Here is a 13,045-nt window from a genome sequence, read left to right on the forward strand (position 1 = left end):
CCCCCTCCCCCACTCGGTGCTGCGCCTGCGCACTGGGATCCTGCCGGACGGAGTCGGCGCGGGGCCATTCCGGGGAAAGGCCTTGGTGTCGGTTCCAGAGTCGCGATCGGTGACGCAAAGTGAGTTTTCTCCGCTCTGATTGGGTGGAGAATGGCGCGGGGTGGATCGGGAGAGAATCGAGAGAAATAGAAAAACCTCAGAGTCCGCGAGGCCCCGGACCGAGCGGCGGCACTTGGACGGTGCACGTGATCTCCTCAGGGACACGTCACCCGGGCCCGCCGCCTGATTGACGGCAGCTTCCCACCAATAGGGAGCGAGCGGGGCGGGGCTGGAGGTGCATGCCGGCGGCGGGTCCTCCAACCAATCGGGGAGCCCGAGGGGCGGGACTGGCGGCACCCAGTGGGCGGGGCTGGAGGAGCGAGCCGGCGGCGGGTCCTCCAACCAATTGGGGAGCCCGAGGGGCGGGACTAGCGGCATCCCGTGGGCGGGGCTGGAGGAGCGGGCCGGTGGCGGGTCCTCCAACCAATCGGGGAGCCCGAGGGGCGGGACTTGCACCGGCTCAGTGGGACAGAGGAGGCTGACGGGAGATTTAATTTAAATGAATTTAATTTCCCGCCTGCTCCAACCGCCCACCCTGCAACGTCACGACGTCGCCGGCGTGCACTGACTGACACTGAGCGCTCCACCAATGAGCGAGGGGAGGCGGAGCGACCGAGGGGCTTTGGTCCTCCAACCAATCGCGGCGAAGGAGGAGGCGGGGCCTGGGATCGGCCCGCCGCCATTTTGTAAAGGGGCCTGGTCAGGATCTGTGAGCCTGGGAAATTTTATTTTTAATGTTCCTTTCCCATTTTACAGCTCAAACTAATTTTATTTTACAGAAGATACTTGTTTTAAACAGAGAAACAGAAACAAGAAACCCTGTGGAGCAAATGTGAGTAAAAATATTTTTTCTCCCTGAATTAATTTTTTAAATATTAATTTTCTGCGTTTTTAATTATTAATTTCAAGCACTTTAAGAGAATATGGGAGTGGTGGGGGTTCTCTTAAAGGGACAGGCGCTCTCCTTTTCTATGAGTTTTCATTAAAGGGACCGCGTCCCTGTGGATGACCAATTTTAAAGGGACAGCTTCTCCCTTTTTATATAATGTATATTTAAGAGACTGACATTTAAAGTAGGGCTAATCCCCTGCTCCCGTGAGTGCTTGGTGAGAAATCAGGTGCTGTTTGCTCTCTCCCCCTCCCAATTTTCTGCCAAGGGACAGAAAGCAGAGAGTAGTGGTGAACAACTTCTCCTTTAACTCCACTCATTTCCTCCAAATCAAAGGTGTTGCCATGGGTACCCGCATGGGTCCTAGCTATGCCTGCCTTTTCGTGGGCTATGTGGAACAATCTTTGTTCCAGTCCTACTCGGGTCCCCTCCCTCACCTCTTTTTCCGATACATTGATGACTGTATCGGTGCCGTTTCCTGCTCTCGCCCCAAACTTGACAATTTCATTCACTTTGCCTCCAATTTCCACCCTTCGCTCACCTTCACATGGTCCATCTCTGACTCTTCCCTTCCCTTCCTCGACTTCTCCGTCTCCATCTCTGGGGATAGGTTATCGACCAATATTTACTACAAGCCCACTGACTCCCACAGCTACCTGGACTACACTTCCTCCCACCCCGCTTCCTGTAAGGACTCTATTCCATTCTCCCAGTTTCTCCGTCTCCGCCGTATCTGCTCCGACGATGCCACCTTCCACACCAGTGCTTCAGACATGTCTTCCTTTTTCCGCAACCTAGGATTCCCCTCTACCGTGGTTGACACTACCCTCGACAGTGTCAGTTCTATCTCCCGCACCTCTGCCCTCATCCCTGCCCCTCCCTCCCGGAACCACGATAGGGTTCCCCTTGTCCTCACCTTTCACCCCACCAGCCTCCACATTCAACGGATCATCCTCCGGCATTTCCGCTACCTCCAAAGTGATCCCACCACCAAACGTATCTTCCCCTCCCCTCCCCTTTCAGCATTCCGCAGGGACCGCTCTCTCCGAGACACCCTAGTCCACTCCTCTATCACCCCAAACAGCCCTTCCCCTTCGCCTGGCACCTTCCCGTGCAAGCGGAGGAGATGTAACACCTGCCCCTATACCTCCCCCCTCCCCACTGTCTAGGGCCCCAAACACCCCTTCCAGGTGAAACAGCGATTTACTTGTACTTCTCGCAATCTAGTATACTGTATTCGCTGCTCACGATGCGGTCTCCTCTACATTGGGGAGACCAAACGCAGATTGGGTGACCGCTTTGCGGAACACCTCCGTTCAGTCCGTAAGGGTGACCCCGAGCTTCCGGTCGCCTGTCATTTCAATTCACCGCTCCATTCCCACTCGGACCTCACCGTCCTTGGCCTCTTGTACTGTTCCACGGAAGCTCAACGTAAACTCGAGGAACAGCACCTCATCTTCCGATTAGGCACTCTGCAGCCTTCCGGTCTCAATATCGAGTTCAACAATTTCAGATCATAACCTCGGCCCCTATTTCATTTTTACTTATATTTTTCCACTCCTTTCCTCCCCCCCCCTTTCCTTTTGTTTCTCTCTCACACCTGGCAGCTATCTTTTGCCCTGCCAGTACACTTTACACCTAATCCCAGCCTATTACCATCTCGTCTAGCTTCTAATCTCTTTTACTTCTTTTGGTTCTTTTATTCTTTTGTCCGATCGCAGCCCTGCCTTCGATCTAGTTCCTTTTCTCTCCAGTTTTGAAGAAGGGTCAAACCCGAAACGTCAACTCAAATTTCTCTCCACGGATGTTGCCTGACCTGCTGAGTTTTTCCAGCATTTTCTGTTGTTATTTCGGATTTCCAACATCTGCAGTATTTTGCTATCGAGTAGTGGTGAACGGTTTCTTTTCAGACTGGAGGGAGGTAAACAGTGATGTTCCCCAGGGGTCGGTATTAGGATCAATGTTCCCTCTTTTTTTGAGGTGCGTGGCCCCTTTAACGGGCTGCACGGCCCATTCCAATTCCCACGCATGTGCGTTTATTCCATTTATAGGGCGGTGAGCCGGCTGCGCGGGACCTCCAGACCGCTGCGTGGCCGCACAACTTAACGTGAACATTGATTCAGACCACTGCTTTTTTTGATATATATTAATGACCTGGATTTGGGGATCCAGGGCAAAATTTCAAAATTTACATATGACACGATACTCGGAAATGTAGCAAACAATGAGGATAGTAACAGACTTCAGGAGGATGTAGCCAGACTGGTGAAATGGGCAGAAACGTGGCAGATTAAATTTAATGTAGAGAAGCGTGAAGTGATTCACTTTGGCAGGAAGAATGAGGAGAGGCAATATAAACTAAATGGTCCAGTTTTAAAGAGGGTGCAGGAACAGAGAGGCCTCGGGGGGTATGTACACAAATCTTAGAAGGTGGCAGGACAAGTTGAGAAGGCTGTTAATAAAGCATACAGGATCCTTGACTTTATTAATAGAGGAATAGAGTACAAATGCAAGGAAGTTATGCTAAGCCTTTATAAAACACTGGCTAGGCTTCCGCTGGGCACCACACTTTAGGAAGGATGTCAAGGCCTTGGAGAGGGTGCAGAAGAAATTGACGAGAATGGGACCAGGGATGAGGGACTTGAGTTACGTGGAGAGACGGGAGAAGCTGGGGTTGTTCTCCTTAGAGCAGAGAAGATTAAGAGATTTAATAGAGTTGTTCAAAATCAGGATGGATTTTGAGAGAGTAAATAAGGAGAAACCGTTTCCAATGGCTGAAGGGACAGAAACCAGATTTAAGGCGATTGGCAGAAGAACCAGAGGTGCCATGAGGAAACAGATTTTTACACCAAGTTGTTGTGTTCTGGAATGCGCTGCCTGAAAGGGCGGTGGAAGCAGATTCAATATTATAATTCACAAGAGATTGAGGTAAATACTTGAAGGGAAAACATTTACAGGGCTTTGGGGAAAGAGCAGGGGGAGTGGGATTAATTGGATCGCTCTTTCAAAGAGCCGGCACAGGCACGATGGGCCGAATGGCCTCCTTCTGTACTGTATCATTCTATGATGCTATTCTACACAGACACACACACACACATACAGACAGACACACAGACACACAGATACTCACTAAAATAGTCAGACACACACTCACATTTTTTCTGCACGAACTTTTATTATTACTTTCAAAGACTTTACGAAAAAGGTGGGAATGGTGGGCAGAGGGCTCTTAAAGGGACAGGGACTCTTCTTTTCAAAGTGATTTTCATTAAAGGGACCGAGTCCCTCCTTGCCTGTGGAGGGCTAATTTTAAAAGGACAGTGTCTCGAAATCAGGTGCTGTCTGCGTGTGCACCACCTCCTCCCAATTTCCTGCCAGGCGATCCCTGCGGGCACCACTCCACTCCAGGAGTGGCTCCTAGAATCATACAGCACAGAAGGAGGCCATTCGGCCCATTGTGCCTGTGCCGGCTCTTTGAAAGAGCTCTCCATTTAGTCCCACTCCCCTGCTCTGTCCCCATAGCCCTGCAAATGTTTCCCCTTCAAGTATTTACCTCAATCCCCATTGAACGTTATTATTGACTTTGCTTCCACCGCCCTTTCAGGCAGCGCATTCCAGATCACAACAACTCGCTGCGTCAATAAAATTCTCCTCGCCGCTGGTTCTTTTGTCAATGACCTTATATCTGTGTCTTCTGGTTACCGACCCTCCTGCCACTGCAACCAGTTTCTCCTTATAAGCTACAGCTATACAAAGCCCTGGTTAGACCCCAGAGAGTCATAACGGCACAGAAGGAGACCATTCAGCCCATCCAGTCCGTGCCGGCTCTCTGCAGAGCAATCCAGTCAGTCCCACTCCCCCGCTGTAACACCTGCCCCTATACCTCCCCCCTTCCCACTGTCCAGGGCCCCAAACACCCCTTCCAGGTGAAACAGCGATTTACCTGTACTTCTTGCAATCTAGTATACTGTACTCGCTGCTCACGATGTGGTCTCCTCCACATTGGGGAGACCAAACGCAGATTGGGTGACCGCTTTGCGGAACACCTCCGTTCAGTCTGTAAGGGTGACCCCGAGCTTCCGGTCACTTTAATTCACCGCTCCATTCCCACTCGGACCTCACCGTCCTTGGCCTCTTGTATTGTTCCACGGAAGCTCAACGTAAACTGGAGGAACAGCACCTCATCTTCCGATTAGGCACTCTGCATCGAGTTCAACAATTTCAGATCATAACCTCGGCCCCTATTACTTTTTTACTTATAATTTTTTCCACCCCTTTGTTTAGGGTCCTCCTTTCCCCCCCCCCCTTCTCCTTTTGTTTCTCTCTCCCACCTGGCAGCTGTCTCCTATCCTGCCAGTACACTTCACACCTAATCTCAGCTGTCTTTTGTCCCCACCGGCCCATTACCATCTCGTCTGGGTTCGAACACCTTTTATTGTCTCTTTTACTTTTGTTCATCGCAGCCCTGCCTTCGATCTATTTTCTTTTCTTTCCAGTTTTGAAGAAGGGTTTTGACCCGAAACGTCAACTCAAATTTCTCTCCACGGATGTTGCCTGACCTGCTGAGTTTTTCCAGCATTTTCTGTTGTTATTTCGGATTTCCAGCATCTGCAGTATTTTGCTATCGCACTGAATTTGGATGATCAGCCATGATCGCATTGAATGGCGGAACAGGCTCGAGGGGCCGAATGGCCGACTCCTGCTCCTATCCTCTATGTTTCTATGTTTCTAAAATAGACTTTACTGACTCAACAAACCTCATTTACTTTGCTGTTTTTTGGCTGACTAAATAAAAGTGTTTTTTGGCTGCAGGTATTTAATTGAGTGAGTTCAGGCTTTGTTAGTCCTGGCCCTGGTCCCGCCCCTTCCTGCACCTCATTGGCTGACACCGCTGTCAATCGACACCACGAGGGGCAGGGGAAGGGAGGGTGATTGACAGGTGGTGATTGAGAGAAGCGCCTGCCCGCGCTGTGATTGGTGCAGGGGAAGGGAGGGTGATTGACAGGTGGTGATTGAGAGAAGCGCCTGCCCGCGCTGTGATTGGTGCAGGGGAAGGGAGGGTGATTGACAGGTGGTGATTGAGAGAAGCGCCTGCCCGCGCTGTGATTGGTGCAGGGGAAGGGAGGGTGATTGACAGGTGGGGATTGAGAGAAGCGCCTGCCCGCGCTGTGATTGGTGCAGGGGAAGGGAGGGTGATTGACAGGTGGCGATTGTTGAAGCGCCTGCCCGCGCTGTGATTGGTGCAGGGGAAGGGAGGGTGATTGACAGGTGGTGATTGAGAGAAGCGCCTGCCCGCGCTGTGATTGGTGCAGGGGAAGGGAGGGTGATTGACAGGTGGTGATTGAGAGAAGCGCCTGCCCGCGCTGTGATTGGTGCAGGGGAAGGGCGGGTGATTGACAGGTGGTGATTGAGAGAAGCGCCTGCCCGCGCTGTGATTGGTGCAGGGGAAGGGAGGGTGATTGACAGGTGGGGATTGAGAGAAGCGCCTGCCCGCGCTGTGATTGGTGCAGGGGAAGGGAGGGTGATTGACAGGTGGGGATTGAGAGAAGCGCCTGCCCGCGCTGTGATTGGTGCAGGGGAAGGGAGGGTGATTGACAGGTGGGGATTGAGAGAAGCGCCTGCCCGCGCTGTGATTGGTGCAGGGGAAGGGAGGGTGATTGACAGGTGGTGATTGAGAGAAGCGCCTGCCGCGCTGTGATTGGTGCAGGGGAAGGGAGGGTGATTGACAGGTGGTGATTGAGAGAAGCGCCTGCCCGCGCTGTGATTGGTGCAGGGGAAGGGAGGGTGATTGACAGGTGACGATTGATAGAAGCGCCTGCCCACGCTGTGATTGGTGCAGGGGAAGGGAGGGTGATTGACAGGTGGTGATTGAGAGAAGCGCCTGCCCGCGCTGTGATTGGTGCAGGGGAAGGGAGGGTGATTGACAGGTGGGGATTGAGAGAAGCGCCTGCCCGCGCTGTGATTGGTGCAGGGGAAGGGAGGGTGATTGACAGGTGGTGATTGAGAGAAGCGCCTGCCCGCGCTGTGATTGGTGCAGGGGAAGGGAGGGTGATTGACAGGTGGTGATTGATAGAAGCGCCTGCCCGCGCTGTGATTGGTGCAGGGGAAGGGAGGGTGATTGACAGGTGACGATTGATAGAAGCGCCTGCCCGCGCTGTGATTGGTGCAGGGGAAGGGAGGGTGATTGACAGGTGGTGATTGAGAGAAGCGCCTGCCCGCGCTGTGATTGGTGCAGGGGAAGGGAGGGTGATTGACAGGTGGGGATTGAGAGAAGCGCCTGCCCGCGCTGTGATTGGTGCAGGGGAAGGGAGGGTGATTGACAGGTGGTGATTGAGAGAAGCGCCTGCCCGCGCTGTGATTGGTGCAGGGGAAGGGAGGGTGATTGACAGGTGGTGATTGATAGAAGCGCCTGCCCGCGCTGTGATTGGTGCAGGGGAAGGGAGGGTGATTGACAGGTGACGATTGAGAGAAGCGCCTGCCCGCGCTGTGATTGGTGCAGGGGAAGGGAGGGTGATTGACAGGTGGGGATTGAGAGAAGCGCCTGCCCGCGCTGTGATTGGTGCAGGGGAAGGGAGGGTGATTGACAGGTGGGGATTGAGAGAAGCGCCTGCCCGCGCTGTGATTGGTGCAGGGGAAGGGAGGGTGATTGACAGGTGACGATTGATAGAAGCGCCTGCCCGCGCTGTGATTGGTGCAGGGGAAGGGAGGGTGATTGACAGGTGGGGATTGAGAGAAGCGCCTGCCCGCGCTGTGATTGGTGCAGGGGAAGGGAGGGTGATTGACAGGTGACGATTGATAGAAGCGCCTGCCCGCGCTGTGATTGGTGCAGGGGAAGGGAGGGTGATTGACAGGTGGGGATTGAGAGAAGCGCCTGCCCGCGCTGTGATTGGTGCAGGGGAAGGGAGGGTGATTGACAGGTGGGGATTGAGAGAAGCGCCTGCCCGCGCTGTGATTGGTGCAGGGGAAGGGAGGGTGATTGACAGGTGGGGATTGAGAGAAGCGCCTGCCCGCGCTGTGATTGGTGCAGGGGAAGGTAAGTGGGCGTGTCCGGCCCCCGGGCCCACGTGGGGTAGTCACAGGCTGGCTGGAACACATGCACAGCCCACCTCGCACCGTTGGGAAGCTTTTCAAATATTTTTTTTTGCGAAACAAATTGAAAACACTCATTAATTCCCCCAACCTCCTCCCCTCTAAAGTGCGATTATTATTATTTTTGTTTTTCTTCATTTGTGTGGGGTGTCCTTTTTTTTTACCTTGCGGTGGCGCGCGCCGATCCAAACGACCCCTGGGCGTTGCGTGCTGGCGTCAGCGCGTAATCGGAGGGGGGTGATTGACGCGAGGCGCCCTCCAATCAGGAGCGCGGAAAATGCTGGGAGGACCGGGCGGGCTGACGGTCCTCCAACCAATGGCGGCGCGGGAGGGAGGGGGCTGGGACCTCGGTGGGCTGCAGGCCGCTTTCCTGCTTTGCAGCTTCCGGACTCAATCTCCAGTTCGCCCCTATTACATTTTTACTTATATTTTCCCCCCCACCCCTTTGTTTTGGGTTTTCCCCCCACCCCTTTCCTCTTTTTTTACATGGCAGCTGTCTCTCATTCTGCCAGGACATTTCACACCTAAACTGAGCCGTCTATTGTCTCCACTAGTCCGATCACCAGCTCGTCTGGTTTTGAATACCTCTTAATGTCTCTTCACTTCTTTGGTTCCCTCCCCAGCCCTGCCTTTCCATCTATTCCATTTCCTTTCCAGTTTTGAAGAAGGGTTTCGACCCGAAACGTCGACTCTAATTTCTCTCCACGGATGTTGCCTGGCCTGCTGGCTTTTTCCAGCACTTTCTGTTGTTATTTCGGATTTCCAGCACCTGCATTATTTTGCTATCGTTCCTGCTTTGATTGTCTGCAGGAGCTGTTAAAGGGAAGGGGAGGAGGAGGAGGGTGGATAAAAACCCAGCTTGTGAGTGTTTATTCCTTTGCATTACCTTTATTGCAAGGCTATTCATCAGTTGCATTCATTTAAAAATAAGTGAACCTTTTCTCTTTTCGACTTTTATCCAGAACAAAGAGCCCTGGTGCTGTGAACATTTTGGTGGGCAGCCACTTTTAAAGGGACAAAGACCAGCATTCTTCCTCCTCTCTCTCTCTCTCTTGTGAGTATTTGTGGTGGGTGAGAGGGTGGGGGGGGGGTGAGTCAAAGGGGACTGCGGCCCCTTTTCAACAAAAAGAATTGCTTGGCCATTTAAAGGGGAATGGGTGCTCCCCAGGTATTTAAAGGAGCAGTGCCTCTCTCTGTATCATGTAAGAGCAGGGAGGTTCTGCTTGAACTGTACAAAAACACCAGTTAGGCCACCGCGTGCAGTTCTGGTCGTCCCCATTGCAGGAAAGATGTGACTGTGCTCGAGACGGGAGATTTACGAGGATGTTGCCAGGACTAGAGAATTTCAGCTGCAAGGAAAGATTGAATACATAGAAGAATAGGAGTAGGCCATTCAGCCTCTCGAGCCTGCTCCGCCATTCAATGAGATCATGGCTGATCATCCAAACTCAGTACCCTGTCCCTGCCTTCTCCCCAAATCCCTTGATCCCTTTAGCCTTAAGAAATATATCTAACTCCTTCTTGAATATATTTAATGAATTGGCCTCCACCGCCTTCTGTGGTAGAGAATTCCACAGGTTCACCACTCTCTGGGTGAAGAAATTCCTCCTCATCTCAGTCCTAAATGGCTTACCCCTTATCCTTAGACTGTGACCCCTGGTTCTGGACTCCCCGACCATCAGGAACATCCTTCCTGCATCTAGTCTGTCCAGGCCTGACAGAATTTTATAAGTTTCAATGAGATCCCCTCATTCTTCTAAACTCCAGCGAGTATAAGCCCAATCGACCCAATCTCTCCTCATACGTCATTCCTGCCATCCCAGGTATCAGTCTGGTGAATCTTCGCTGCACTCCCTCCATGGCAAGAACGTCCTTCCTCAGGTAAGACGACCAAAACTGCACACAATACTCAAGGTGTGGTCTCACCAAGGCCCTGTACAACTGCAGCAAGACATCCTTGTTCCTGTACTCGAACCCTCTCTATTAGCCTGTCTATGTCCTCTTGAAGTCTATCACTATCATCCTCACTGTTCACTATACTTCCAAGTTCTGTGTCATCTGCAAATTTTGAAATCGTGCCCTGTACACCCACGCCCAAGTCACTGATATATATCAACAAGGACAACTTGTATTTATATAGCGCCTTTAACGTAGTAAAACGTCCCAAGGTGCTTCACAGGAGTATTTTAAGACAGGGCAGGTGACCAAAAGCTTGGTCAAAGAGGTAGGTTTTAAGGAGCGTCCTAAAGGAGGAAAGAGAGGTAGCGAGGTGGAGAGGTTGAGGCAGGGAATTCCAGAGCTTAGGGCCGAGGCAACAGAAGGCACGGCCACCAAAGGTTGAGCGATTAAAATCAGGGATTCTCAAGAGGGCAGAATTAGAGGAGCGCAGATATCTCAGGGGGTTGTGGGGCTGGAGAAGATTACAGAGATAGGGAGGGGCGAGGCCATGGAGGGGATTTGAAAACAAGGATGAGAATTTTGAAATCAAGGCGCTGCTTAACCAGGAGCCAATATAGGTCAGCGAGCACAGGGGTGATGGGTGAACGGGACTTGGTGCGAGTTAGGACACGGGCAGCCGAGATTTGGATGACCTCAAGTTTACGTAGGGTGGAATGTGGGAGGCCAGCCAGGAGTGCGTTGGAACAGTCAAGTCTAGAGGTGACAAAGGCCCGGGTGAGGGTTCCAGCAGCGGATGAGCTGAGGCAAGGGCGGAGACGGGCGATGTTACCGAGGTGGAAGTAGGCGGTCTTTGTTATACTGTGGATATGTGGTCAGAAGCTCATTTCAGGGTCAAATATGACACCAAGGTTGCGAACAGTGTGGTTCAACCTCAGACAGATGTTAGGGAGAGGGATGGAGTCAGTGGCTCGGGAACGGAGTTTGTGGTGGGGACCGAAAACAATGGCTTCAGTCTTCCCAATATTTAATTGGAGAACATTTTTGCTCATCCAGAACATATCAAGAAAAGCAGTGGTCCTAGAACCGACCCCTGGGGAACGCCACTGTGTACCTTCCTCCAGTCCGAAAAACAACCGTTCACCACTACCCTCTGTTTCCTGTCACTGGGCCAATTTCATATCCATGCTGCCACTGTCCCTTTTATTAATGGGCTTCTCAGAAAAGTTGAAGCCCATGGCTGTGGCACTTTATCAAATGCCTTTTGGAAGTTCATGTACACCACATCATAGAAACATAGAAGATAGGAGCAGGAGTAGGCCATTCGGCCCCTCGAGCCTGCTCCGCCATTCAATGAGGAGGCTCGTGTGGGGCATAAACACCACATGGACCAGTTGGGCCGATTGGCCTGTTTCTGTGCTGTACAATCTGTGTAATTCTATGTAATAAGAGAGGAGAGAATGTTCCATAGAAACTAGAATTATCTGTTCCAAATTTTAATCCTGAACTTACAGTGATGTCTTTTGTAAACTGCTTTTACAGGGAATATCGGCCTTTGAATGTGGAAGGAGAAATGTTTGCCTGTTCTGTCTGTGGGAAAAGATTTCGAAGATCGGTGTGACTGGAAAAGCACCGAGACACACGCACCCGAGTGAGAGTGTTCCAGTGCACTGACTGTGGAAAGAGCTTTAAACAGTTACACAGTCTGAAAAAACATCGCACCGTTCACAGCGGGGAGAAACCGTACACGTGTTGTGCGTGTGGATGAGGCTTCAACTGATTCAGCTCCATGTCCCAGCTGGAAACTCATCGATGCAGCGAGTTCACACCGGGGAGAGGCCGTTCACCTGCTCCGAGTGTGGGAAGGGATTCACTAATTCATCCAACCTGCTGATACACCAGCACATTCACACTGGGGAGAGACCGTTCACCTGCTCCATGTGTGAGGAGGGATTCATTAATTCATCCAACCTGCTGATAAACTAGCACATTCACACTGGGGAGAGGCCATTCACCTGCTCTGTGTGTGAGAAGGGATTCACTAATTCATCCAACCTGCTGATACACCAGCACATTCACACTGGGGAGAGACCGTTCACCTGCTCCGTGTGTGAGAAGGGATTCACTAATTCCTCTGACCTTCTGAGACACCAGCACATTCACACTGGGGAGAAGCCATTCACCTGCTCCGTGTGTCAGAAGGGAGTCACTAATTCCTCTGACCTTCTGAGACACCAGCGCTTTACACTGGGGAGAGGCCATTCGCCTGCTCCGTGTGTGAGAAGGGATTCACTAATTCCTCTGACCTTCTGAGACACCAGCACATTCACACTGGGGAGAGGCCCTTCACCTGCTCAGTGTGTGAGAAGGGATTCAATCAGTCATCCAACCTGCTGGCATACCAGCGAGTTCACGCCGGGGAGAGTCCGTTCACCTGCTCAGTGTGTGAGAAGGGATTCAATCAGTCATCCAACTTGCTGAGACACCAGCACGTTCACAAGTGACTGCAGAGGTTCGATTCTGCTGTTATTGCTGCTGTTAGTCACATTCAGGACTGAACCATGTTGATTCTGACAGTTGGGGTTTGTTTCTGCTGATGTTAATAACCCCTATAACTGGGCTGGATTTTAATATTCTGGATATATAGCTGATTGAGTTGTCGGGGCAACAGTGTCCCTTTAAGTACTGCTGTCTGATCTTTCCCCTTAATTTCTGATGTGTGTCCCTGAAATATTTTACAATAAAGTTATGACCTTTTACTTCAATCGTATATTAATCTTTGCTATAAAATCTACAATTCATTGTCTGAAAGATTCCATTGATTATCATCTCCAATTAGAAAGTGCTGATTAATCCTCGCTGACAAGTCTTACTGACTTGCACATTACACACAGTGGCACCTCCGTTATCCACCAGAAAGAAGGGGAATGGGAATTGGTGGAGAATCGAGAGTCCCCAAATGTTGCCCCTCCCATCTGGTACAGCAATCCCCTCGGCACGGGAATGGAGACAAGTCCAGTTATAGTGACGGGATGAGTTAAAGGTATTTACTCAGACGGGCGGAAGGTGGGA

At 51.5% G+C, this 13,045-nt stretch overlaps 1 long non-coding RNA gene across 1 annotated transcript; it reads left to right on the forward strand.

Annotated features, from left to right (window-relative positions):
* The first annotated feature begins 32 nt into the window (after positions 1-32).
* Positions 33-12,738, forward strand: LOC147084196 (uncharacterized). Its single transcript, XR_015075812.1, has 4 exons — positions 33-119; positions 879-931; positions 9,040-9,131; positions 11,516-12,738. It is a non-coding gene; the product is annotated as an uncharacterized LOC147084196 (long non-coding RNA).
* The last annotated feature ends 307 nt before the right edge of the window (positions 12,739-13,045 follow it).

The sequence above is a fragment of the Somniosus microcephalus genome, unplaced genomic scaffold, assembly GCF_052327205.1.
Source record: "Somniosus microcephalus isolate GS21.2 unplaced genomic scaffold, FLI_Smic_1.0 unresolved_chr9, whole genome shotgun sequence".
NCBI classification, from domain to species: Eukaryota; Metazoa; Chordata; class Chondrichthyes; order Squaliformes; family Somniosidae; genus Somniosus; species Somniosus microcephalus.